The sequence below is a fragment of the Stylophora pistillata genome, chromosome 9 (genome assembly GCF_964205215.1).
Source record: "Stylophora pistillata chromosome 9, jaStyPist1.2, whole genome shotgun sequence".
Lineage (NCBI taxonomy): Eukaryota > Metazoa > Cnidaria > Anthozoa > Scleractinia > Pocilloporidae > Stylophora > Stylophora pistillata.
The window spans coordinates 15,875,656-15,898,650 of record NC_142527.1 but is presented as its reverse complement, the minus strand read 5'-3'; the positions used below and the strand labels follow the sequence as shown (position 1 = coordinate 15,898,650).

Genomic DNA, 22,995 nt, shown 5'->3' with positions numbered 1-22,995 from the left:
TCGGTGAGCAACTTAGTTAACTAGTTAGATAGCTGGTCTAATACCATTCACCTTGTCAACCTCTCAGTCAGCCAGTTAATCAGCACTCAATTAGCCACGCAGTCACCAGTCGGTAACTAAGTCAGTTAACTAGTCACATAGCCATTCAGGTACGATAAGGGTAGTCATCCCTTTATTTAGCCAGTCAGACAACCAAACCGTCAGCCAGTCAGTAACAATTCTATTAGCCACTCAGTAACGAATCGCTCAGCAGGTCAATTAACCAGACAAATATCACTTTAACAGTCACCCATTCAGAGAGTAATCTGGTCAATCGGCCAGTCAGGCCGTCAATCACCTGTCAATTGGCCACTCAATCACAAGTCGGCCAGCAAATCAGTTGACCAGTCAGTTAACCACTTAAGGTGGACTGGGTCACTCAAACATTCAGACAAGGAGTGAGTAAACAAGCCAGTCATCTGATAAGTTGCGACGGAAAAGGCGACGCAGTCGTGAGTCGTTCGGTAAGTTGGTTAACCAGTCCGATAACCAGTCAAGTACCACGTAGTCATTCAACCATTCAGTCATCCAGTCAGTCCACCAGCCACTCACCCAGCCACTCTGTCACAAGTCGGTAAGCAAGTCAGTCAACCCATAAGTCATCCAATGACATAGGCGTTAGGAACCAATGAGTCAGTCAACTAGTCAGTCATTTGGTAAGGTACTACTGACGAGGTCGCCCAGTCAGTCAGCCAGTCAGCCAGTCACAACTTTGTTAGCTAGTCAGTCACAAGTCGCTTATTAAGTCAGTCACCAGTCAATTAGCAAGGTGGTAAACCAATCAGTAAGCTCGTCACTTGTCAGTAAGTCAGATAGTCACTAAGCCGTGCATTCATTAATGGGTCCGCAACCCAGTCAACCATTGAGATACACAGTCGGATACCAGTGATTCACTCAACCAATTGGTGAAGTAGTCAATAGGCCAATCAGCTATGGGTCAGCCAGATAGCGTAACAGTTTGTCAGCCCATCAAGTACTAGCAAGTCTGTCACTCAGTCTGTCACTCAGCCACTCAGTGAGCAATTTGCTAACCACTCAGTTAGTCAAGCATTACTAGTCGTTCAGTAAGGTAGTCAACAAGTCAGTCGGTGAGGTACCAGTGATTAGTTCAAACCATTAGACGGTCAGGCAGTAATCACACACCAATAAGTCTGTCAGCAAGTGAATCACGTAGCCAATCAATTAGTCATTTAACCCGTCAGTCAATCAGTCGCTCAACCAGGAGGTCAGTAGTGAACAATCAGCCAGTAAACCATCAGTCACTAACCCGTCAGTTGCCACTAGGCTAACATCGCACTTAGAGAGCAAGTAAATTAACCAGTCTGATAACCAGTCAATTACCACTAAGAAAGTCAATCATTCAGTCATCCAGTCAGTCCGCCAGGCACTTAGCCAGCTATTCCGTAGTCGGTCAGCAAGTCAGGTAACTGTTCAGATAGCCAGTCAAATGCCACTGAGTAGGCCCACCATTCAGTCACTCACTCAGTCAACCTGCCAGTCAGCATCTCAATCACCATTCAGCTAGGCACTTAGTTGCCAGTCGGTCAGCAACTCAGCTAACTAGTCAGACAGCCAGTCAAGTACCACTGAGTCATGCAGTCAGTCCACAAGACACTCAGACAGTTAGTCACCAGGCAGTTAGTCACCTAGTCAGCAGTCGGTCAGCAAGTTAGTTAACCGGTTAGATAGCCAAGCAAGGACCACTGAGTCAGCCAACCGTTCAGTCAGTTACTCAGTTAATCAGCCAGTCAGCATCTCAATTACCATTCAACGAGGCACTTAGTCACAAGTCGGTCACGAACTTAGTTAACCAGTCAGATAGCAAGTCAAGTGCTTCTGAGCCAGTCAACCATTCATTAATCGGGTGAGTCAACCAGCCAGTCGACCACTCAGTCAGTAGTAATTTTATTAGTGACGTTGGGTTCATTTAATCAGCACGTCGACTAACCAAACACATAGCCAGTCAATTACTATTGATTTACTCAGTCTTTCTATCAGCCGCTTGGTCAGCGAGTCGCTTAGTCACCAGTGGATTAGCCGACCAGTCACCAGTTGTACACCAAGTGAGTTAACCAGGCAGATATGCAGTCCAGTACCATTAAGACAGTTTACCTTTCAGTCGGCCGGTAAGTCAATCAGGCAGTGAGCCAGTCAGTCAGTGCGATGTTAGCCGAGTGGCAACTGACTAGTTACTGACTGATGGTTTACTGGCTGATGGTTAACTACTTGAACGGCTGACTAACTGGCTAACTAATTGGTTATTTAGGTGCTTGAGTAACTGGTTGAGTGAGACGTTGTCCGACTGACTGAGTTAATGGTTACTGACTAATTGACGGCTAAACTAACTCACTAATAACTGACTGGCTGACTGACTGGCTGAATCACTCGCTCGTGCCTCACTAGCCCTCTGACTTGTTGACTGACGTGGTGACCGACTACTCACAAACTAATTGGCTGGTGACGGAATACTGATTTAACTAGTCGGTAACTCAGCGAGTTACTGAATGTTTAACTGACTGAATGAGTTAAAGATTCCTGAGCCGATTTACTCATTGATTGACTGACTCAATGGTAGCTGACTGGCCATTTGACCCGTTGACGGACGCACCGACTGAAAAATGATTAGCTAGGGTCACTCAACCATTCAGACAGCGAGTCAGTAAACCAGCCAATCAGCTGGTCAGTCACAACTCAATGAGCCACGCAGTCGCTAGTCGATCGTCGAGTCGGTTAGCCAGTCCGATAACCAGTCAAGTACCACTGAGTCAGTCAACCACACAGTCACCCAGTCAGTCCACCAGCCACTTACCCAGCCAATCAGTCACCAGTCGGTAAGCAAGTCACTCAACCCATCAGTCAACTAGTCAGATAGGCGTCAGGAACCAATGAGTCAGTCAACCAGTCCGTCAGCTTGTCAGGCACCACCGACGAGGTCGACCAGTCAGTCGGCCAGTCAGCCAGTCACTACTTTGTTAGCTAGTCGGTCACTAGTCGCTTATTCAGTCAGTCACCAGTCCCTTAGCAAGGTGGTAAACCAATCAGTCAACTGGTCACTTTCAGTAAGTCGGATAGTCACTTAGCCGTGCATTTATTAATGGTCCGCAACTCAGTCAACCATTGAGAGACACAGAAGGATACCAGTAATTCACTCAACCACTCAGTAAACTAGTCACTAAGCCAGTCAATCACCTATGGGTCAGCCAGGTAGCGTAACACTTTGTCAGCCGGTCAAGTACTAGCAAGTCTGTCACTCAGTCAGTCACTCGGCCACTCAGTGAGCAAGTCAGTAACCACTCAGTTCGTCAGTCCATTACCAGTCCCTCAGTAAGGTAGTCAACGAGTCAATTAGTCGGTCAGGTACCACTGATTAGGTCAACCCATTAAACGGTCAGACAGTAATCACCCACCAATAAGTCTGTCACCAAGTCAATCACCTAGCCAATCAACCAGTCATTTAACAAGTCAGTCAATAAGTCGCTCAACCAGGAAGTCACCGAGTTAAGTACCAATTAATAAGTCACCAGTCGGTCAGTAAGGCAGTCAACACCTCAGGATTCCAGTTAAGTAACAGTAGGTCGGTCAAGCCATCAGTCAGCCGGTCAAATATCATTGAGTCAGTCAAGAAGTCAGTCAGCCGGCGAGTCATCATTCAGTGAACTAGTTAGTAAACCAGTCAGTCAGTTAGTCAGGTACTAGTGGGTCATTCAATTAGTCAGTGAGCCTATTACTCAATCGTCAGTTAGACAGTCCGTCAGTAGTCGGCCACGAATGACTTAATTAACGCGTCAGACCGTCACTTAATCAGTCAGTCGCCAGTCAGTAATCTTTAAGTCTTTCAGTCAGTCAACCAGTTAGGGACCCAGTTAGTGAGCCGTTCATGAACCAGTGTGTCAATCAAACAGTTAGCCAGCGGATCAGGTACCAGTGAATAGTAAATCAAGTAGAACCAGTAAATAGGCTGGTCAGCTAGTAGTGAGTCAGGCAACCACTTAACCAGTCAGTTACCAGTCAATTAGCCAATCGTTTCTCAGTCAGTGCGTCAGTCAACAAGTCAGATTGCCAGTCAGCTACCAGTGAGTAAGTCAATCAGTCAGCCAATTGGCTCAGGAGCCATTAACTCAGTCAGTCAGTTAAACATTCAGTAACCCGCTCAAGTACCAACCAGTTAGTTCAAAAGTCCGTCACCAGTCAATTAGCCCGTCGGTAGTCGGTCACCACGTCGGTCAACAAGTCGGTGGGCTAGTGGGGCACTACCGAGTCACTCAACCAGTCAGTCAGCCGGTCAGGTACCAGTAAGTTAGATTACCCGTTAATCAGTCAGTAACGATTAACTCAGTCAGTCGGAATACTACTCACTCAACCAGTCACTTAACCAGTCACTCAAGCAGTCACTCAACCAATGAGTTAGCCAGTTAGTAAGCCGTTCAGGTACAAGTCAGTCAGCAGGTTAAGAATCAGCCATTTAACCATCAGTCAGTAACCAGTCAGTTGCCACTCGGTTAACATCGCACTCAGGCAGCAAATCAGTTAACCAGTCCGATAACCAGTCAAGTACCACTAGGTAAGTCAACCATTCAGTCATCCAGTCAGTCCACCAGGCACTCACCCAGTTAATCACCAGTCGATCAGCAAGTCAGGTAAACGGTCAGATAGCCAGTCAAGTGCCACTGAGTCAGCCGACCATTCAGTCACTCACTCACTCAACCTGCCAGTCACCATCTCAATCACCATTCAGCTAGGCACTTAGTCGCCAGTCGGTCAGCAACTCAGGTAACTAGTCAGACAGCCAGTCAAGTACCATTGAGTCATGCAGTCAGTCCACAAGACACTCAGCCAGTTAGTCTCCAGGCAGTTAGTCACTAAGTCAGGACTCGGTCAGCAAGTAAGTTAACTGGTTAGATAGCCAAGTAAGTACCACTAAATCAGCCAACCATTCAGTCAGTGAATCAGTCAACCAGCCAGTCAGCATCTCAATCACCATTCAACTAGGCACTTAGTCACAAGTCGGTCATTAAGTTTGTTAACCAGTCAGATAGTAAATGAAGTGCCACTGAGCCAGTCAACCATTCATTAATCGAGTCAGTCAACCAGCCAGTCGGCCAGTCAGTCAGCAGTCTATTATTCGCGACCAATTGGGCAGCAAGTCGACCAACCAGACAGATAGTCAGTCAAGTACCATTGAGTAACTCAGTCTTTCAATCAGCCACTCAGACAATGAGTCACTTACTCATTAGTCAACTAGCCGATCAGTCACCAGTTGTTCAGCAAGTCAGTTAACCAGTCAAATATCCAGTCCAACACCATTAAGTCCGTCAACCTTTCAGTCGGCCAGTCAGTCAATCATGCAGTCAGCCAGTTATCCAGCATTCAATGCGCCATTCGCTCACCATTCGATTCGCATGTCAGACAACCAGTCAGATAGCCAGTCAAGTACCACTGGGTCAGACAACTTCTTAGTCAGTCGGCTAGTCAACCAGCGAGTCAGCCAGTCAGTCACCAGTCAATTAGCCACTCAGTCACCAGTCGGTCAGCAATTAAGTTAGCTTGTCAAGTGCTAATGGTTTAGTCAACCTTTTCGTTAGCCGGTCAGTCAACAAGCCAGTCACCAGTCAATTACCTTCAGTCACCAGTCGGTAACCCGGTCACTTACCCAGTCAGATGGCCAGTCAAGTACCATTGAGCAGTCAACGTTTCAGTCATCTAGGCAGTCAACAAGGCAATTAGACACTCATTTACGAATCTGTCACGAAGTTAGGTAACGAGTCACAGCCACTCAGCTTCAACACACTGATTCAACCGATCAGTCAGAGAGTCACTCGTCACTCAGCAACCGGTAGGTGGTCAGCCAGTCTAATACCAGCTAGTATGTCAACCAGTCAGTCAGCCAGTCAGTCACCTTTGTTTTGCCAGTCACTCACCTGTCGGCCAACAACTTAGTAAAAAACAGTCAACCAGTCGGTCAGGCAGTCTCAAAGGAAACAATAAAATGTGGTTGATACTTGATGTTTCCTTAGGAATTTGGCCAGAGAGTGTAATGGGTCAAGTCTTGCTCAGTTCACGCTGAAAACACGGTTATACAAAAATTATCCGCAGACAACCCAAAAGCAGTTTATTTTACTAGATTGCATTGAAATCTGTAAGAAAATACTAAACTTTGCTTAATACTCGGTTTTCCTGCAAAACTTGGTTAGAGGGTGAAAAGGGTCAAGTCTTGCTCACCTCACCCTGAAAGCACGGTTTTGCCAAATTTATTTGCAAAGAAGCCAAAAGCAATCTTTTTGACTACATTGCATCGAAATCTAAGAGAAAACGCCAAAATTTGGTTGAGACCCGATCTTTCCTGCAAAATTTGGCCAGAGAGTGATATGTGCCAAATTTTGCTCAGCTGTGGCTCAAACCACGGTTTTACGATAAAGTATCTACGAACAAGCTAAATCCAACTGTTTTCATCAGACTGTATTAAAATCTATAAGAAAACACTAAAATTTGGATGAAACACGATGTTTCCTGCGAAATGTAGCCACAGAGTGGAATAGGTCGTCTTTCTCTAATATCGGTGAGAACTCGGTTTTGCAAAAAAGTATCTGCAAACACGTCAAAATCAATTTTTTTTGGAGAGATTGTGTTCAAATTTCTAAAAAAGCAAAATGTGGTTGATACTTTATGTTTCCTGGGATATTTAGCCAGAGAGTGAAATGGGTCAAGTCTTGCTGAACTCACTCTGACAACAGGGGTTTGCAAAAAGTATCTGCAAACAACCAAAAAGTAATTTGTTTGAATAGATTGCATTGAACTCTGCAAGAAACCACTAAAATTTCCTTCATACCTGGTGTTTCCTGCAAAACTTGGCCAGAGAGTAAAATAGGTGAATGGCTCAACTCACTCTGAAAATACGCTTTTGCAAAAACTATTTGCAAACAACCCAGAAGCACTTTTTTTACTAGATTGCATTGAAATCTGTGACAAAACACAAAAATTAGCTTAACACCCGGTGTTTCCTGCAAAACTTGGCTAGACAGTGAAATAAGTCAAGACTTGCTCATCGCCAAAAACACGGTTTTGCAAAAATTATCTGTAAGGCCAAAACAATTTTTTTGACTAGATTGCATCAAAATCTGAAAGACAACGCTAAAATTTAAATGATACCCGATCTTTCTAGCAACATTTGGACAGAGAGTAAATTGAAAATTTGCCAAGTCTTGCTCAACTCAAGCTGAAAAGACAGTTTTCCACAAGGTATCTACGAACAAGCCCAATCCAATTTTTTTTACCAGATTGGAATGAAATCTATAAGAAAAAACTAGAATTTAGTTTAAACACGATGTTTCCTGCGAAATGTGGCCACAGTGAGAAATGGGTTAAGTCTTGTTTAACTCAGGCTAAGAACTCGGATTTGCAAAAGGTATCTGCAAACTTGCCAAAACCAATTGTTTTCAATAGATCATTACAAAACATGTAAGAAAACACTAACATTAGGGTTTAGCGTTAGGGTCAGGGTTAGGGTTAGGAATATGGATGGCATTTTCCTACATGCTACCTTCAGAGTCTAACTGGGTTCTCTTGGGGCAGCATGCCAAGAAATGGCACGGGGTAGTTGTACGCGGAAAAGACGTGGCTACATAGAGTTTTGTCTGCGTTGGGGAAAATAAGAGAGAAGGCCCGATGGCTCAGCGACCTTTGATGGGGACGCTTTGACGGGGAAGCAGCGAGCCAAGGCGCGATCTTTTGGAGGCCTTTCGCTGTCTGAGCATTCGAAAGAACGGAGGGTGCGGCATCGTCCGTTGGTGAGAGAGGCTTGTGGCCGGAGATTGAGTTGTTTTATTGGCGACTGACTCCGATATGGGATAGCTACCTTGTGTATCCTGCCAGTAGTCATATGCTCGTCTCAAAGATTAAGCCATGCATGTCTAACTATAAGCACTAGTACTGTGAAACTTCGAATGGCTCATCAAATCAGTTATCGTTTATTTGATTGTACCGTTACTACTTGGATAACCGTAGTAATTCTAGAGTTACAGTTGCGAAAAGTCCCGACTGTCTTCGGAAGGGATGTATTTATTAGAGTAAAAACCAATGCAGATTTTGCCCGGTGTTGTGGTGAATCATAGTAACTAATGGAATCGCACGGTCTTTGCGCTGGCGATGTTTCATTGAAATATCTACCCCATCAACTGTCGATGGTAAGGTAGTGGCTTACCATGGTTGGAACGGGTGACAAAGAATTAGGGTTCGATTCCGGAGAGGGAGCCTGAGAAACGGCTACCACATCCAAGGAGGGCAGCAGGCGCGCAAATTACCCAATCCTGACTTAGGGAGGTAGTGACAAGAAATAACAATACAAGGCTTTACAATACAACGATTTATATGTTTTCCCCCACTTTCATCATTACATATGCAACCTTCCTTCCATCCCCAGATCCTCATTAACAAAATGCTTACCTTTTTTTCTGAAGCTTATAACTTCCCCAAAATAAAAGATTAAGACATGAAACTTATACACAATATAGCTAATTTCATATGGTTTATACCGCTTGAATTTGTCGTGATTTTACCAAATATTTTTTATTTTATTCATATTTATCTTTCAACTTTCAGAAAATGAGACGTGAAGATCATAACAAATGTCCAATTATTTTGCCAACATTTTATCAAAGTACAACAACTTATATACCATAATAAATATCTAAGTAAGGGAAATACATTGGTGTATTTATATTCTCTAAAGGTTTGAATCCACATGTGTTGGAGACGCTAACAGATTGAAAGGTTTAGGTAGTTACCCACTAGCCCTGATGCCAAAAGAAACTCATTAAAAAGTTAGGTTTTAAGTAAAGAAGCCGCTCTTTCACGTATGTATAGACCTGATTACTTACTATATTTGTACAAGGTCTCGTATCATTTGATATGAAATTTTAGAAGTTATCGCAGTTAGAGTTAAATTTAAGGTAACAACGTTAAAAATGATACCAAAAAAAATTCATAAAAAAATTAGGTTTTAAGTAAAGAAGCCGCATTTTCATGTATGTACAGACATGGTTACTTACTATATTTATACAAGGTTTCATATCATTTGATTAAAAAGTGTAGAAATTATCGCAGTTAGGGTTAGATTTTGGGTAACCACCTTAACATCTCTGGAGAATCAGGCTAAAAATATCTCAAAGAAGCCCAAATTTGGTGTGTACATAGTTTGCACCATTCCCCACTCAGTGATTTTAACTAACGTCCATTCCCTCTAATTTTAGAAATCTGACGGAAAGCAAAAAAACCTTGGTATAGGTATATATCCTACACAAGGCTTGACACGAAACTCAACCTTGAAACTAGGGCTAGATCGCAAAACTGCTAAAACCTTTATTCTTAAGAGTTGAGAGCTGAAATTTTCAGAGGATGCTTATGGCATACTTTCTATCACGTGCACCAAGTTTCAAGTGATTTCAATCAATATTTTGGAATTTTTAGCCCTTTTTCGTTAAATTTGCATATTTTGAGAATAGTGAGTGTTAGGGCTTAAGGGCTTTTCGCGTTTTTTTAAGCACCATCTCATTGAATGTCAACAAGTTATACATCGTTGGAAAGTTCGTATTAAGGACTACAACTTCATGTATTCAAAAGTATTGAAATAATTACTGCGCATGCGCTGGAGACAAAAAAAGCTCGAAAAAAGGGGTTTTTTGAGTCTGTTTTTGCAGGGCTAAGAAACCTTAAAATTCAAACGAAATTGACACAAAATGATATACATATGATTGTCCATTTTCTTAACAATGGTTTTCTGTAATTGGTTTAAAAAAGAATTCATTTGAGATTTTTTTATGAATTTTCTTGTAACACGAGTCTCATATGTACGCTCTGCGGACCTATGTTTTTGACTTTTAAAAATTCGTAAAAAACTCACTTTTTATCGGTTTTCTGTTAAACTTACACCGATATCATTACAATTAAAAGTAGTTTTGATTAAAGTTAAAAACGGATTGATTTTTCCAACCTTTTCCGTCTTCTTTTACACGCCTTAAATCTTAAGCGTTTCTATCCATTCACCTAATACTTACACATACAATGGAACAGTTTCCGTACTTAATGCCTGCTAAGTTTGAAGGTCGGAACAATGAGGGCTTTTGAGTAACAGTAGATTTAGTGTGCCTGTCCATTTCACGATTACGCTATTTTCGCCTAACTCCTGACGTTTGAAAAATTCTAAAAAATTAACAAAACATTAACTGTATCTTATTTCACCAGCATAAGATAGAACATTAAACGACGTTATCTACCATTTAAATTTTGTTGAAACTTTTAAAATTAAATATTTGCTGTGATTGACAGAGGTCAACCTTAATTGACAGGTAGCAATCAACCTAATTTGCCTAAATTAAGAACACCATAAGAAAATCAAATGTCTCATCTCTTATGCCTGTAGGTTTGAAGTTGTTCAACAATAAGGTTATTGAGTTACAGTAGAATGAATGAATGCTACCCTTGGCCAAAAAATCCAAGATGGCGGACATCAAATAGGATACCCTCATGGGTACTGCTCTAACTCCTCAACCTGTGATGCTCTTCACTTGCAATTTATGAGAGTACTACAAGAGGTATAGAACTAGTCACACACCCAATATAAATACATTTCTTCAAGAGAATGGAGTTACGTTAGTTTGAAGATTGACTAGGAAAACATCAAAAATGGGCTAAGGTGTAAAAGTGAGAAAAACTCAGTCTTAAGGTCTGGAGACCACTCAGAAAGCGCTAGAGGCTGTTGTTGGGGATTATTGAGCGTATAGCAGGAGTTTCAAAGAAATTCAAAATTTTGACCAAAATGGCCATGCTACCCCTTTGCCAATAAATCCAAGATGGCAGACATCAAATGGGATGCCCTCATGGGAACTGCTCTAATTCCTTAACCTGTCATGCTCTTGACTTGCAATTTAAGAGAGTACTACATGAGGTATAGAACTAGTCACTTACCAAATATGAATACATTTCTTCAAGAGACAATGGAGTTAAGATAGTTTGAAGATTGACTAGCAAAACTTCAAAAATGTGCAAAGGGGTAAAAGTGAGAAAAACAGTCTTAAGGTCTCGAGACCACTCAAAAAGTGCTAGAAGTTGTTGTTAGGGATCATTGAGCCTATAGCAGGAGTTTCAGGGAAATTTAAAATTTTGATCAAAATGGCCATGCTTTGGCCAATTTAAAATTTTGATCAAAATGGCCATGCCTTGGCCAAAATATCCAAGATGGCGAACACCAAATGGGGTGCTATCATGGCAACTACTACAACTAACGAATCTCTAAGGATGTGGAATTGTAATTTTTGTGAGACATAGACATGGCGTGGAACTAGTTTGCTGAGATTTGAAGTAGTTAGATGCCTAATGAAAAGAGATATTGCAGCTGGAAGATTGACAAGTCAAACGTGTCAGATGGGCTAAGGGGTATAAGTGAGAATATCTTTGTTGTTGGAAAGAATAATGGACTTCAAATTTTTTTATCAAACAACAACATATTATATATTGTTAGAAAGGTGTTGACGAGAGGAACTTTTTGGTGTATTTAAAACCCTTCAATGCGCAGGCCTTGGACTATGCCTAGGACTAAGACTATGATTGTGACTAGCGCTCTTACAATGACAATGATTATGACTGGCTAGGAAGATTACTATTACTAATACTAGGACGATAGATTTGACTATGTCCAAGAGTAACGCCATGGACATGGTTATTGTCATAGTCATAGTCCTCCTAATCATAGTCAGAGTACTAGTCATAGTCAGACAGTCATGGTCATAGTCATAGTTTTGGTCATGGCTATGACTTTAATAATGACTATGACCATACTATGGTTGTGACTATGGCTAAGACTATGACTATGACTGATACTAGGAGTCATAACCATAGTATCGTCATAGTCGTTATCAAAGTCATAGCCATGACAAAAACTATGACTATGACTATGACTATGTCTTACTGTGACTAGGACTATGGCTATGACTATAGCTATGACAAGGACTAGGACTATGACTATGACTATGGCCTTACTCATAGGCATAGTCATATCTATAGTCATAGTATCAAGTATAGTCATAGCTATAGCCATAGTCACAACCATAGTATGTTCATAGTCATTTTGAAAGTCATAGCCATGTCATAAACTATGACTATGACTATGACTATGTCTGACTATGACTAGGACTATGGCTATGACTATGACTATTACTGTTACTATGACAAACACTATGACTTTGACTAGGAATAGGACGAGGACTATGTCTATGTCTATGGCCTTACTCTTAGCCATAGTCATATCCATAGTCATAGTATCAGTAATACTCATAGTCATAGCCGTAGTCAAAATCATAGTATCGTCATAGTCATTATCACAGTCATAGCCATGACAAAAACTGATTATGACTATGTCTGACTATGACTATGACTATGGCTATGTCTATGACTGTGACTATGGCCCTACTCCTAGCCATAGTCATATCTATAGTCGTAGTATCAGGTATAGTTATAGTGATAGCCATAGTGACAACCATAGTATGTTTATAGTCATTATCAGTAATAGCCATGTCACAAACTATGACTATGTCTGACTATGACTAGGACTATAGCTATGACTATGACTATGACTATTACCATGACTATCACTATGACTTTGACTAGGACTAGGACTAGGACTAGGACTATGCCTATGAATGGGGCCCTAACCCTTTAGGGTAACCGTTTGGGGTAAATTAGGGTGTGGTTGTGACTGTGACTGGCTGTGACTGGTTACCTAACTTCGTTACCGACTCGGGACTGACCTGGTTGCCTGGTTGACTGCCTCTTTGACTGAAACGTTGACTGGCTCAATGATACTAGAGTGGCGATCTCACCCTATATCTAAAAGATAAGGACTAACCCTGGTCGTTTATTTAAGAGCTAAGGAATAACCCAATCGCTAACCCTAACCGATATTTATTCCTAGCCATACCCCTATCCCTAGACCTAACCTAAATTTATTCTCGACCTCTACTTTACCCTACCCTTAACCGTTATTTACTCCTTACCCTAACCCTAATTTAGAGTTAGCGTTATACGGTTGGGGTAAGAATAAATTATTGCATTGATGAGCCTAGAGAAATTTTACTAACCCTAGCCGTAACCCTCAGAGGTTAGGGTTAGAGAAGAATTAGGATTAGGGTTAGGAATATGGATAGTATTAAACTCCGGTTAGGTTGGGGTTAGGGTTAAATTAGGATGAGGGTTAGGAATAAAACTACAGTTAGGGTTAAATTTTATAACTTTTAGGCATAACTTTTAGGATAATTTTTAACGGTTAGATTAGGGTTAGGGTTAAATTACGATGAGGGTTAGAAATAAAATTAGGGTTAGGGTTAACTTGATAACTTTTAGGATTAGGGATAAGTATAAATTAAAGTTGGGGTCAGGGTTAGGGTTAGGAATATGGATAGCATTTTCCTACATGCTACTCTTAGAGTCTAACCGGGTTCTGTTGGGGCAGCATGTCAGGAGATGGCACGGGGTAGTTGTACGCGGAAAAGACGTGGCATACATAGAGGTTTGTCTGCGCTGGGCAAATTAAGAGAGAAGGCATGTCTAAGCATAAGCACTAGTACTGTGAAACTTCGAATGGCTCATTAAATCAGTTATCGGATTTTTGATTGTACCCTTACTACTTGGATAACCGTAACAATTGTAGAGGTTACAGTTGCGAAAAGTCCCGACTGTCTTCGGAAGGGATGTATTTATTAGAGTAAAAACCAATGCAGATTTTGCCCGGTGTTGTGGTGAATCATAGTAACTAATGGAATCACACGGCTTTTGCGCTGCCGATGATTTATTCAAATATCTATCCCATCAACTGTCGATGGTAAGGTAGTGACTTACCATGGCTGCAACGGGTGACGAAGAATTAGGGTTCGATTCCAGAGAGGGAGCCTGAGAAACGGCTACCACATCCAAGGAAGGCAGCAGGCGCGCAGATTACCCAATCCTTACTCAGGGAGGTAGTGATAAGATATAACAATACAAGGCTTTTGTAAGTCTTGTAATTGGAATGAGTACAACCTAAATCCTTTAACGAGAATCCATTGGAGGGTAGGTCTGTTGCCAGAAACCGCGGTAATTCCAACTTCAATGGCGTATATTAAGGTTGTTGCAGTTAACAAGCCCCTAATTGGATCTCGGGATAGCCCGGCCGGTCTGCCCCAAGGTACGTCACTGGCCGAGCTTTTCCTCCTCGCAGAGACTGGGTGTGCTCTTACCTGAGTGTGCTCGGGATCTGGGACGTTTACTTTGAAAAAATTAGAGTGTTCAAAGCAAGCCGGTGCGTGAATACGTAAGCCTGGAATAATGGAATAGGACTTTGGTTCTAAAAGGACGTAAAGACAGCAGAGTGACAATAACTCTCAAAAAAGAAACAACATCTTTGAATTTAAATTTACAAGACATGTCATGACATTCTCATGTCATCTTCACTTGCAAATGAGCATTTAACTGTTGTACATTTGAATATAAATTAAGGGACGTTACACACTACGTGTCCGGGCTTACGTTACATTTGAATGTAAAAACGCGAAAAATGTAATTAGCACGCGCTTGACTAGATCAAAAAATAAATAAATAAATATAGTAATAATAAAAATAGATTAGAAGACCAAGGAACAACGTAATTAAAAGGAGAGAGACAATTCTAGGTTTTTCAATTGCTGATTAAGGATGGGTTTTTTCCACTTAATATGCAATGCCTCTTTGATCTTAATTTGGTATTTTGAAGCGGCAGAATCTAAGATCGTGAAAGATTCAGTATCACAAGAGTCAAGACAGGCCCTTGATGATTGCAGGTGCTTGTAAATATGCGAAGTTTTGAGAATACTTCTATCGAAGTAAGCAAAGCTGAGTTGGATTTGAATTTTCTTAAAAACTGTTTATCCTTCAATGTGTTTCCGATGTCCATCTGTTTTCAACTTCCTAACATAAGTAGACATGATGTACATGCTATTCGAAAACGCCTATTAAGTGCTATCGCCAAACGAAGAAAGAAACTCTGTAAGTTAACCATAGTGAGAGACAGATTAGCGGTGCAAATCAATGCCATTGTCAGCAACATCGATGGATACATCCTCCATGGAACTATTAATTATAATGTAAAGAAAGCTGTGAAAGGTGTTATCGTCACTCACGAGAAGAAACTTAGAAAGTTTAACGCGAAATGTGGTTCTACCGTTTGCTTCAACGGAGACAGTCACCAACCTCTCGTCGCACAATCTCACGTCCGAACAATTGGAAATACTTAAATATGGTCCTTCACACTCTATCTGTCCTCCTAACATTAGCAAAACGGATGTCTTCTCTTGTTTTGAGCTGATTAATCGCACCATGGTCAGAAATCTACTCGACAGAGAGCTAAAGGGAAACTGGTCGCAGACCTTTCTCATCTTGCCCATTCGTACGTTTCTTCCCACCAACCTTCTGCAGCGGACTTAAAGAAATGTAGGATACTGAAGGATTTGAGGAGGAACAAGGACATTGTAATACTGAAGCCTGAAAAACGAACTGGCTTGGTATTCATGGACAGGAAAGCCTACGAAGAAAGTATTTTTTCCATTATCAGAGAAACTTCTAAGTTTAAGGTTAATGATAACGATCCTACATTACAAAGAGAGGGTAAATTACAACGTTATTTAAGAGCGCATAAAAATAAGGGCCACTTAGAAAAAGATACGTGTGAGAGAATCTATCCAACTGGTTCTCAATCAGCCAGGTTTTATGGGCTACCTAAAATGCACAAGGCTCGGCAGCCTAATGAAACACCTCCTTTTCGACCCATAGTATCTTCAATAGGTACCTACATTTACAATTTATCTAAAGTCCCTTGTAATCCTCTAGAGCCACATGTCCCGCGTGAATACAACGTCCGCGACACGTTTTCATTTGTACGTGAAATCAACCAGTTATCAACCTTAGGGAAGTTCATGTTATCTTTCGATGTCTTATAAAGTTGTTGTTTCTTTTTTGAGAGTTATTGTCACTCTGCTGTCTTTACGTCCTTTTAGAACCAAAGTCCTATTCCATTATTCCATGCTTACGTATTCCCGCACTGGCTTGCTTTGAACACTCTCATTTGTTCAAAGTAAACGTTCCAGATCCCGAGCACACTCAGGTAGGAGCACACCCAGTCTCTGCGAGGAAAAAACGCTAGGCTAGTAACCTACCTTGGGGCAGACCGGCCGGGCTATCCCAAGATCCAATTAGGGGCTTCTCAACTGCAACAACTTTAATGTACGCTATTGAAGCTGGATCTACCGCGGTTTCTGGCAACAGACTTACCCTCCAATGGATCCTCGTTAAAAGATTTAGGTTATACTCACTCCAATTACAAGACTTGCAAAAGCCTTGTATTGTTATATCTTGTCACTACCTCCCTGAGTCAAGATTGGGTAATCTGCGCGCCTGCTGCCTTCCTTGGATGTGGTAGCCGTTTCTCAGGCTCCCTCTCCGGAATCGAACCCTAATTCTTCGTCACCCGTTGCAACCATGGTGACTCACTACTTTACCATCGACAGTTGATGGGATAGATATTTGAATAAAACATCGCCAGCGCAAAGACCGTGCGATTCCATTAGTTTCTATGATTCACCACAACACCGGGCAAAATCTGCATTGGTTTTTACTCTAATAAATACATCCCTTCCGAAGACAGTCGGGACTTTTCGCAACCGTAACCTCTAGAATTACTACGGCTATCCAAGTACTAACGGTACAATCAAATAAACGATAACTAATTTAATGAGCCATTCGAAGTTTCACAGTACTAGTGCTTATACTTAGACATGCATGGCTTAATCTTTGAGACAAGCATATGACTACTGGCAGGATACACAAGGTAGCTATGCCATATCGGAGTCAGTGGCCAATAAAACAACTCAAACTCCGGCCACAAGCCTCTCCCACCAACGGACGATGCCGCACCTTCCGTTCTTTTGATCGCTCAGACAGCGAAAAGCCACCAAAAGATCGCGCCTTGGCTCGTTGCTCCCCCGTCAAGGCGGCCCTATCAAAGGTCGCCGAGCCATCGGGCCTTCTCTTTTATTTTGCCCAACGCAGACAAAACTCAATGTATGCCACGTCTTTTCCGCGTACAACTAGCCCGTGCCATTTCCTGGCATGCTGCCCCAACAGAACCCGATTAGACTCTGAAGGTAGGATGTAGGAGAATGCTATCCATATTCCTAACCCTAACCATTATCCTAACTCTCAACCCTAATGTTAGTGTTTTCTTACATATTTTGTAATGATCTATTGAAAACAATTGGTTTTGGCAAGTTTGCAGATACCTTTTGCAAATCCGAGTTCTTAGCCCTACTTGAACAAGACTTTACCCATTTCTCACTGTGGCCATATTTCGCAGGAAATATCGTGTTTAAACTAAATTCTAGTTTTTTCTTATAGATGTCATTACCATCTGGTCAAAAAATTGGATTTGGCTTGTTCGTGGATACATTGTGGAAAACTGTCTTTTCAGCTTGCGTTGAGAAAGACTTAACAAGTCCTTACTCTCTGTCTAAATGTTGCTGGAGAGATCGGGTATCATACAAATCTTAGCGTTGTCTTTCAGATTTCGTTGCAATTTAATCAAAAATATTCCTTTGCCTTCTTTGCAGATACTTTTTGCAAAACCGTGTTTTCGGCGTGGGATGAGCAAGTCTTGACTTATTTTACTGTCTGGCCAACCTTTGCAGGTAACACCGGGTTTTAATCAAATTTTTGTGTTTTGTTACAGATTTCAATGCAATCTAGTAAAAAAAAGTGCTTTTGGGTTGTTTGCAAATACTTTTTGCAAGAGCGTATTTTCAGAGTGAGTTGAGCAAGACTTCACCCATTTCACTCTCTGGCCAAATTTGCAGGAAACACCAGGTATGAAGGAAATTTTAGTGGTTTCTTAGAGAGTTCAAGGCAATCTAGTCAAGCAAATTACTTTTTGGTTATTTGCAGATACTTTTTGCAAACGCCTGTCCTCAGAGTGAGTTCAGCAAGACTTGACCCATTTCACTCTCTGGCTAAATATCCCAGGAAACATAAAGTATAAACCACATTTTTTTAAAGAAATTTGAACAAAATCTCTTCCAAACACTTGGTTTTGACGTGTTTGCAGCTACTTTTTTGCAAAACCGAGTTCTCAGCGAGATTTGAGAAAGACGACCTATTCCATTCTGTGGCCACATATCTCAGGAAACATCATGTTTCATTCAAATTTTAGTGTTTCCTTATACATTTTAATACAATCTGATGAAAACAGTTGGATTTAGCTTGTTCGTAGATACTTTATCATAAAACCGTGGTTTGAGCCACAGCTGAGCAAAACTTGGCACATATCACTCTCTGGCCAAATTTTGCAGGAAAGATCGGGTCTTAACCAAATTTTGGCGTTTTCTCTTAGATTTCGCTGCGATGTAGTCAAAAAGATTGCTTTTGGCTTCTTTGCAGATAAATTTTGCAAAACCATGCTTTCAGCGTGAGTTGAGCAAGACTTGACCCTTTTCACCCTCTAAAGAAGTTTTGCAGGAAAACCGGGTATTAAGCAAATTTTAGTATTTTCCTACAGATTTCAATGTCATCTAGTAAAATAAACTGCCTTTGGGTTGTTTGCGGATACCTTTTGCATAACCGTGTTTTCAGCGTGAACTGAGCAAGACTTGACCCATTTAACTCTCTGACCAAATTGCCAAGGAAACATCAAGTATCAACCACATTTCATTTTTTCCTCAGACACTGCCTGACCGACTGGTTGACATTTTTTAACTAAGTTGTTGTCCGACAGGTAAATGACTGGCAAACCAAAGGTGACTAACTGGCTGACTGGCTGGTTGACATACTAGCTGGTATCACACTGGCTGACTACCTACCGGTTGCTGAGTGACGAGTGACTCTCTGACTGATTGGTTGAATCTGTGTGTTCAAGCTGACTGGCTGTGACTCGTTACCTAACTTCGTGACAGGTTCGTGAATGAGTGTCTAATTTCCTTGTTGACTGCCTAGATGACTAAACCGTTGACTGCTCAATGGTACTTGACTGGCCATCTGACTGGGTAAGTGTGCGGGTTACCAACTGGTGACTGAAGGTAATTGACTGGTGACTGGCTTGTTGACTGACCGGCTAAAAAAAAAGGTTGACTGAACCATTGGCACTTGACAGGCTAACTTAATGGCTGACCGACTGGTGACTGAGTGGCTAATTGACTAGTGACTGACTGGTTGGCTGAGTGGCCGACTGACTAAGAAGTTGTCTGACCAAGTGGTACTTGGCTGGCTATCTGACTGGTTTTCTGATCTGCGAGTCGACTGGTGAGGGAATGGCTTATTGAATGCTGACTAACCGGCTGACTGCCTGATCGACTGTCTGGCAGACTGAAAGGTTGACGGATTCATTGGTATTGGACTGGATATTTGACTGGTTAACTGACTTGCTGAACAACTGGTGACTGATCGGCTAGTCAACTAATGATTAAGTGACTCATTGACTGAGTGGCTGATTAACAGTGATTTACTCAATGTTACTTGACTGGCTATCTGTCTGGTTAGTCGACTTCCTCCCCAATTGGTCGCGAATAATAGACTGCTGACTTACTGCCCGACTGGCTGGTTGAGTGACTCGGTTAATGAATGGTTGACTCGCTCAGTGAAACTTGACTTGCTATCTGACTTGTTAACTAACTTGGTGACCGACTTGTGACTAAGTGCCTAGTTGAATGGTGATTGAGATGCGACTGGCTGGTAGACTCAGTGAATAACTGAATGCTTGAATGACTCACTGGTATTTGCTTGGCTATCTAACCGGTTAACTAACCTGCTGACCAACTGCTGACTGAGTGACTAACCGACTAACCTGGTGACTAACTGGCTTTGTCTTGTGGACTGACTGCATGACTCAATGGTACTTAACTGGCTGTGTGATTACTTACCTGAGTTGCTGATCGACTGGCGACCAAGTGCTTAGCCGAATGGTGATTGAGATGGTGACTGGCAGGTTGACTGATTGAGTGACTGAATGGTCGGCTGACTCAGTGGCACTTGACTGGCTATCTGACCAGTTACCTGACTTGCTGATCGACTGCTGACTAACTGGTTGAGTGCCTGGTGGACTGAGTGGATGACTGGCTGGTGGTACTTGACTGGCTTTCGTACAGGTTAACTGACTTGCTGCCTGAGTGCGATGTTAACCGAGTGGTAACTGACTGGTTATTGACTGATGGTTAACTGGCTGATTGTTAACTTGCTTACTTACTTGTACCCCAACGGCTGACTAACTGGCTAACTGATTTTTTTATCTAACCGCTCAAGTGACTGGTTAAGTGAGTGGTTGTCGGACTGATTGAGTTAATGGTTACTAACTGATTGACGGGTAAACTAACTAACTCATACCTAACCGGATGACTGACTGGTGGAGTGACTCGCTTTTGCCTCACCAGCCCTCCGATTCGTCGACCGACATGGTGACCGACTACCGACGAACTGGTGACGGACTTGTGAACTAACTGGTTGGTACCTGAGCGGGATACTGTATCTCTAACTGACTGACTGAGTTAAAGGTTCCCGAGCCTTTAACTGGTGACTGACTGATTGAATAAATCACTGGTAGCCGACTACCGATCTGACTTGTTGACGGACGCACTGACTGGGAAACGATTGGGTAATTAACTGGTAACTGACTGGTTAATTTGCTGAATGACCCACTACTAGCTGACCAGCCTATTAAGTGGGGTCCTATGCGGTTGGCTCACTGGTTAACTAAACTTCTGACGAACTGTTGACTCACCAGTTAACTGACTTCTTAAATGAGTGATTGGTGACGTGGTGATCGACTGGTCGACTAACTCAGCGGTATTTGATCTGCTGACCAACCGGTTGTCCTAGCTACCGGTTCCTGACCGGCTGACTAACTGGGTTCCTAACTGAATGACTGACTGAACGACTTCAAGATTATTGACTGGCGAGTGACTGACCTAACGGGAATCCTGAGATTTTGACATCCTTGCTGACTCATTTATTGGTACTTAACTCGCTGACTTTCCGGTTGAGCGACTGTTTAACTGACTGGTTGAATGACTTTTTGACTGGCTGGGTGATTGGCTTGCTGACAGACTTATTAGTGGGTAAATACTGTCTTTCCGTCTAATGGGTTGACCGAATCACTAGTACCTGAATGAGTCACTGACTTGTTGACTATCTTTCTGAGCGACTGGAAATGGACTGACTAACTGAGTGGTTACTGACTTGCACACTAAGTGACCGGGTAACTGACTGAGTGACAGACTTGCTAGTACTTGACCATCTGACAAACTCTTACGCTACCTGGCTGACCCATAGGTGATTGACTGGCTTAGTGACCAGTTCACTGAGTGGTTTAGCGAATTACTGGTATCCAACTGTGTATCTTAATGGTTGACTGGGCTGCCGACCCATTAATGAATGCACGGATAAATGACTATCCAACTTAATGACAAGTGAGCAGCTAACTAATTGGTTTACCACCTTGCTAATTGACTGGTGACTGACTTAATAGAAAACAAATAAAAAATATAAACAAAGTGGTGACTGGCTTACTGGCTGACTGACTGGCCGACTTCGTCGGTGGTACCTGACCAGTAGACTGACTAGTTGACTGACACATTGGTTCCTGAGGCCTCTTTGATTGGTCGACTGATGGGTTGACTGACCTTCATACCGACTGGCGACTGAAAGGCTGGGTGAGTGGCTGGTGGACTGACTGGATGACTGAATGATTGAAGTGGTAGTTGACTGGGTACCGGACTGGTCAACCGCCTTGCCAAGCGACTGGCGACTGCGTCGTATTTTGAGTCGTGACTCACCAGCTCACTGGCTGGTTTACTGACTCGCTGCCTGAATGTTTGAGTAACCCAGTCCTACTTAAATGGTTATCTGACTAGTTAACTGATTTGCTGCCCGATTTGTGATTGAATGGCTGGGTGAGTGGCTGGTGGACTGACTGGATGACTGAATGATTGAAGTGGTACTGACTCGCTGGTTTTCTGACTCGCTGTCTGAATGTTTGAGTAACCCAGTCCTACTTAAATGGTTATCTGACTAGTTAACTGATTTGCTGCCCGTCTTGTGATTGAAAGGCTGGGTGAGTAGCTGGTGGACTGACTGGATGACTGAATGATTGAAGTGGTACTTGACTGGCTACCGGACTGGTCAACCGCCTTGTCAAGCGACTGGCGACTGCGTCGTATTTTGAGTCGTGACTGACCAGCTCACTGGCTGGTTTACTGACTCGCTCTCTGAATGTTTGAGTAACCCAGTCCTACTTAAATGGTTATCTGACTAGTTAACTGATTTGCTGGCCGACTTGTGATTGAATGGCTAAGTGACGGGTGACTGATGGCCTGACTGGCCGTTTGACTAATTGGCTCTCGGAATGGGTGATATTTCTCTGGTTAACTGACCTGCTGAGCGATTCGTTACTGTGTGGCTAATTGAATGGTGACTCACTGGCTGCGTGGTTGTCTGAAAGGCTGAGTATGGTACCTGACTGGCTACGTGAATGGTTAACTGACTTTGTTACCGACTAGTGACTTCCAGGCCAATCGAGTACTGCGTGACTGGTATGTAGCCAGTTAACTGAGCTGCTCATCTTGTGGTGACTTGGAGGCTATTTTAAGTGTTGACTGTCTCGCTTGTTGATTGACTGGGTCACTGACTGTTTGACTGACGTAAGAGTACTTGGTATGCCACTTCCTTGGTTAACTAGTTTGCACAGCTAATGGTTCACTGATTCACCGCTACTTGACTGGGTATCTGATTGGTAAACTGACATGCTGACCGATGAGTGACTAATTCACCCACTGACTCGTGACTGACTGGCTGGTTTACCGACTGGATGACTAAATAGTTGACTAACTCACTGGTACTTGATGGTCAGCAAGTCAATTAACCACT

The 22,995-nt window shown here is 42.4% G+C and overlaps 1 pseudogene; it reads right to left on the bottom strand.

Moving 5' to 3' along the window:
• Positions 1-16,050: 16,050 nt before the first annotated feature.
• LOC148723531 (small subunit ribosomal RNA) lies at positions 16,051-16,921 on the bottom strand (annotated as a pseudogene; the record flags this gene model as incomplete).
• Positions 16,922-22,995: the final 6,074 nt, after the last annotated feature.